This window comes from Psammomys obesus, unplaced genomic scaffold, assembly GCF_907164565.1.
Source record: "Psammomys obesus unplaced genomic scaffold, mPsaObe1.curated_primary_1811, whole genome shotgun sequence".
Lineage (NCBI taxonomy): Eukaryota > Metazoa > Chordata > Mammalia > Rodentia > Muridae > Psammomys > Psammomys obesus.
The window spans coordinates 96,079-102,509 of NW_026585686.1; positions in this window are offsets into that span (position 1 = coordinate 96,079).

Genomic DNA, 6,431 nt, shown 5'->3' on the forward strand with positions numbered 1-6,431 from the left:
ATTCAAGTCTCTGAAGAAAGAAATTGAAAAAGATATCAGAAGATGGAAAGATCTCTCGTGCTCATGGATCAGTAGGATTAACATAGTGAAAATGGCCATCCTGCCAAAAGCAATCTACAGATTCAATGCAATTCCCATCAAAATACCAACACAATTCTTTACAGAACTTGAAAGAAAAATTATCAACTTCATATGGAAAAACAAACAAACAAACAAAAACCAAAATTGCCAAAATGATCTTGTACAACAACAGATCATCTGGAGGTATCTCCATCCCTGATCTCAAGCTGTACTCCAGAGCAATACCAATAAAAACTGCACGGTACTGGCATAGAAACATAATGGTGGATCAATGGAATAGAATATAAGACCCAGAAATAAACCCACACACCTATGGATACTATATTTTGACAAAGAAGCCAAAACCATACAATCGAAAAAAGACAGCATTTTCAACAAATGGTGCTGGTCTAATTTGATGTCTACATGTAGAAAAATGAAAATAGATCCATATACTTATCATCCTGCACAAAACTAAAGTCCATGGATCAAAGACCTCAACATAAAACCAAACACACTAAATCAATTAGAAGAAAAAGTGGGGAAGAACCTAGAACTCTGCCACAAGAGACAACTTCCTGAATAGAATACCAACAGCACAGGCTCTAAGAGCACAATCAATAAACAGGACCTCATGAAACTGAAAAGCTTCTGTAAAGCAAAGGACACTGTCCTCAGAACAAAACAATAGCCTTCAGGCTGGGAAAGGATCTTCACCAACCCTATATCTGACAGAGGGCTAATATCCAGAACATATAAAGAACTAAAGAAGTTAAAAAACAACAAATCAATTAATCCAATTTAAAAATTGGGTACAGAGCTAAAAGGAGAATTCTCTGTACAAGAATATAGAATGGCAGAGAAACACTTAAGGAAATGTTCAACGTCCTTAGTCATCAGGGAGATGAAAATCAAAACGACCCTGAGATTTCACATTACACCCATCAGAATGGCTAAGATCAAAAACTCAAGTGACAACACATGCTGGAGAGGATGTGTAGAAACCGGAACCCTCCTCCATTGTTGGTGGGAATGTAAACTTGTGCAACCACTCTGGAAATCAATCTGGCACTTTCTCAGACAATTAGGAATAGCGCTTCCTCAAGATCCAGCCATACCACTCCTAGGCATATATCCAAAATAGGCTCAAGTATACATCAAGGACATTTGTTCGATAATGTTTGTAGCAGCTTTATTCGTAATAGCCAGAAGCTGGAAACAACCCAGATGTCCCTCCACAGAGGAATGGATACAGAAATTGTGGTACATTTACAGAATGGAATACTACTCAGCAATTAAAAACAAGGAAATCATGAAATGTGAAGGCAAATGGAGGGCCCTAGAAAAGAGCATCCTGAATGACGTATCCCAGAAGCAGAAAGACACACACAGTATATACTCACTTATAAGTGGATACTAGACATATAATATAGGATAAACCTACAAAAATCTGTATACCTAAGGAAGCTAAGCAAGAAAGAGGACCCTGGGTAAGATGATCAATCCTCACTCAGAAAGACAAATGGGATGGACATTGGAAGGAGAAAACAGGAAACAGAACAGGAGCCTACCACAGAGGGCCTCTGAAAGATTCTACCAAGCAGTGTATTAAAGCAGATGCTGAGACTCATAACCAAACCTTGGACAGAGTGCAGGGAATCATATGAAAGAAGGGGGAGTTAGTATGACCTGGAGAGGACAGGAGCGCCACAAGGACCAAATATATCTAGGCACAGGGGTCTTTTTGAGACTGGTACTCCAACGAAGGACCATGTATGGATATAACCTAGAACCCCTGTTCAGATATAGCCCATGGCAGCTCAGTATCCAACTAGTATGGCTAACAGGGACTGTCTCTGACATGAACTCAGTGGCTTGCTCTTTGATCACCTCCCCCTGATCATGGAGCAGCCTTACTAGGCAACAGAGGAAGACAATGCAGCCAGTCCTGATGAGACCTGGTAAGCTAGGGTCAGATGAAAGGGGTGGAAGTCCTCCCTATCAGTGGACTTGGGAAGGGGCATGGGAGGAGATGAGGGAAGGAGGGTAGGATTGGGAGGGGAAGAGGAAGGGAGCTACAGCTGGGATACAAAGTGAATAAACTGTAATTAATTTTTTAAAAAAAGACTTCAAAGACAATATTAAGTAAGAGTAGAGAATGTTGAGGTCCTTTCTTGTTCCTGATTTTAGTGTAAATATTCTGTTTCCTCCATCTATCATGAGGTATGCTACAGGTTTGTTATGTAGTTTTTATTGTGTTGAAACATCAGCCTCCTGGTCCTAGTTTCTTCTAGGATTTTTAATCATGAAGGGATGTAGGACTTTGTCAAAGAACTTTCCTGCATCCAGTAATATGATCATGTTACTTCTGTCCTTGAGTCTACTAGTGTGATATAGTACATTTGTTGATCTGTGTGTGTTGAACCATCCATGCATCCTTGAACCCATGGTGAATGATACTTGTGATATGGAGTCGATACTTTGAAAGAATATTTTGAGAAATTTTGTGTCTATGGCCATCAGATACATCAGTCTCTAAATTTACCTTATCATGCTCTTGTCCTCTGGGGGTATGGGGGTGACACTAGCTTCATAAGATGAAGTACCAGTATCTTTCCCTTTCTAATTTATTCAATAGTGTGAGAAGTACCAGTGTTGGCTCTAATTTAAAAGTTTGGCAGAATTCAGCTTGAGTTCATCTAGATGTAGGCATATTTAGTTGAGAAACATTTCATTGCTGCATTAATCTTGTTGCTTTTAATATGTCTGCTTAAGATGTTTATAATACCCTGGCTTAATTTTGATAGGCTATATTTGTCTAGAAACATAGCCATTTCTTTTATATTTTCTTGTTTGTTAGAATACAAATTTTCTTACTGTGTCCTAATAACATTCTGAATTTTATTGGTGTCTGTAGTGTCTTTCCCTCTCTCTCTCTCTCTTTTTTATTTGTAGTTTATGAATTTGTTTTCTTTCTTTTGGTTAGTTTCACTAAGGGTCTGTCAATATATATCATTTCAAAAAATAAACCCTCTGTCTCATTGATTCTTTGCATTGTTTTCATTTCACTAATTTCTGCCCTGCTCATTTTTTTGTCTAGTTGATTTGCAGTTTAATTTGTTCTTGTTTTTAATAAAATCTTGAGGTGTATCATCAAACTAGTTGTTTGTGACATCTCTTAGAACTCTTTGCATTTTATTCCATGGGCTCTGGTATGTTGTGTATTTGTTTTCATTTTTATTTTATCCGAGGAGTTTTAAATTTTCTTTCCTGATTTCTCCGATGACTCATTCAAGCACTCAATAACGTGTTCTTCAATCTTTGTGATTCCGTGAACATACTATTGTTTCTCTCCTGTTGATTTCTTGCCTTATTTTTGTGTGTGTATGTGATCAAATAGAATACGAGACATTATTTCAATTTCCTTGTATTTGCTAAGATTTTCTTTGTGTCCTTCAATATGGTCTATTTGAGATGCAGTTCTATGGGGAGAGAATAATTTTTATTATGCAGTGTTTGGGTGGAATTTTTTCATTTCTTTTTAAAAATTGTATTTATTACAATTTATTCATTTTGTATCCCTACTGTATTCCATCATCTCCTCCCAGTCACTACACACCCTCCCTCTTCTCATCTTATGCCCCTCCCCTAGACCCATGATAGGGAAGGACCTCCTCCCCTTCTATCTGACCCTAGCTATCAGTTCTCATCAAGGCTGGCTTCATCATCTTCCTCTGTGGCCTGGCAAGGCTGCACCTCCCAGGGTGAGGTGATCAAAGAGCTGGCCGCTGAGTTCATGTCAGAGACAGCCCCTGTACCCCTTTCTAGGGAACCCACTTGGAAACTGAGCAGCCTATGGGCTTCCTCTGAAGATGGGGTCTAGGTGCTCTCCATGCATGGTCCTCAGTTGGAGTATTGGTCTCTGCAGGCCCCCCTGGGGCCTGTTTGTTCTTTTGTTTTGTTTTTTTTTGTTTTTGTTTTTGTTTTGTTTTGTTTTGTTTTTTTGGCTCTGTTGCTCTCCTCATGGAGTTCCTGTCCCCTCCAGGTCTTTCTCTCTCCCTCTTCTTCCATAAGGTTTCCTCACTCTGCCCAAAGTTTGGCTATGAGTCTCAGTATCTCCTTCAATACTGGGTAGAATATTTTAAGCTGTTAAGACTGTTTCCAGCAGTTAAGAACACTTGCTGCTCTTCCAGAGGTCCTGAGTTCAATTCCCAGCACCCACATGGTGGCTCACAGCCAACTGTGATGGAATCTGATTTCATGAAATCTGATTGCATGAAAATAGAGAGTTCATATACATAAATTAAATAAAAAATTAAAAAAAAGAAGTCATTCATTTAAAAAAAAAAAAAAAAAAACACTGGCCGTTCTTCCAAAGGTCCTGAGTTCAATTTCCAGCAGTTGCATAGTGGCTCATAACCATCTAAGACTGTTTAATCTGCTGTGCCACTTCGCTGTCCCTATGTTGGTATTTGTTGGTATGCTCTGTGTATTATGTATGAGCATAAGGATTTTTTGGAGGCACTCACCATTATTGTGCTGAGGTCGGTCTGTATCTTTACATCCAATAACATTTGACTAATGAAAGTGGGTGCACTCATGTTTAGTACCTTTGTGTTTGGAATTGTAATACCCTTTGGATGGTTGTTACAGTAATTAATTAATATATAACAACTCATTATATCGCTTGTGGTTTTGATTTGAAGTCTATTTTGTCAGAAGTTATTATTGCCATGCTTGCCAACTTTCTGTCTTCATCAGTGTCTGTTTCCATCTTTTCACCCTAAGGCTGTGTTTATAGCTTTGTTTTTTCCAATGAAATGCATGATATTGTGTTTTAATTCAATCCGCTAGTTTTGACTGAGGAATTTAGAATACTCATAGTAATTACTGAAGGGTATATATTCAATCATTGTTCTGAGGTTTTTACAGTGTTTTCCCCCTCCTGATCTAGTGCAGTTTATTTGTTCCTGTGGCTTCTTGGATGCAGCCATCTGCCTGTTCTTTGTGCAGAATCTGGGTTGGCAGTTTCAGACCTTGAAACACTCCATGTTCTCCTTGCTTTTTCAGTTTCCACTGGGGGAAAAATATGCTTTTATTTTATGTGTGATTTGATGTTTCTCTCTTGACCTTTCAATATATTTCCTTTGTTCTGCATGTTTAGTGTTTTAATTATAGTATGCGGTGGGGAAGTTCTTTTCTGGTCATGCCTGTTTTGAGCTCTGCATGCCTCTGTGCCTGGACCAGCATGTCTTTCCTTATACTGAAGAAGTCTCCTGGCATGATTTTAATGAAAGTACTTTCTTTGTCTTTAACATAAAATTCTTCTTTTTCTTTTATGCCCGTAACTTGTATATTTGATCTTTTCATAGTATTCCACAGATAGTATATGTTCTGTTTATACTTTATTAGTTTATCTTTGTTATTGTCCGAATGCTTTAACTCACATACTTATCTCCAGGTCCTGATGTTATATCCTCCCTTCGACCTATTTTATTGCTGAGTCCTTCTACTATTTTATTACTGTTGTTGTTGTTGTTTGACTTATTGAACTTTTAATTTCCAATATTTCATGTTTTTCAGTATTTCAATCCCTATTAAGTTCCACTTTCATATCCTGTGTTAACTGCCTTATTTTATTAGCTATGTTCTCTTTGAATTCATTCAGGAGTTAGTCTGTGTCCTCTTTGACTTCTCTGAGCATATTTATAAACAGTATTAAATTCTTTATCTGAGACTTCATCTAATTCATTCGCAGCGGGAACCATTACTGTGAGAATACTAACTAACATTGCCTTGATTTTTCACAATTTTGTATTTGCAATTTCACATCTGAGATTACATCAGTGGCTGAATTTTTTAATCACTCCTATCATTTCAGTGGCAATATTCACAATCTTCATTTGGGACAAGGTTGTAGTAAGGTTGAAGTATCATTTTCTTCTCTGGCCTGGAGTTACAGCTCAGTGGAGATGCTGGGGTCAGCCCTGGGACCTATCCCCAGTACTAACATGAGAGCAAAACATTATTTGCCAAACCAATTACTATAAAAGGGCAGGTCCAAAATACAGTAATACTCCATTAAAAAGCAATTTCCTCTTCAATTTTAATAGTTTCAGGAAGTAAAGGAACATAGGTTACACTGTGTTAACTAAGATATTAGTTCCTGGAGATATAAATGGAACAGAAAAAAGCAGAGTTAAGTCTAGCAATTGTTAATAGGATGGTAGAGAAAAAATAAAGGGGATAAAAGTAAATAGAACAAGGAACAAATAGAGGTAATGGAGTAGACCTGGCGAAAGGCAGAATAAAAAGGAAAAGGTGAAGACTTGCAATCAGATAAACTGAAACATTCTCAGCTCTCAGGAGGT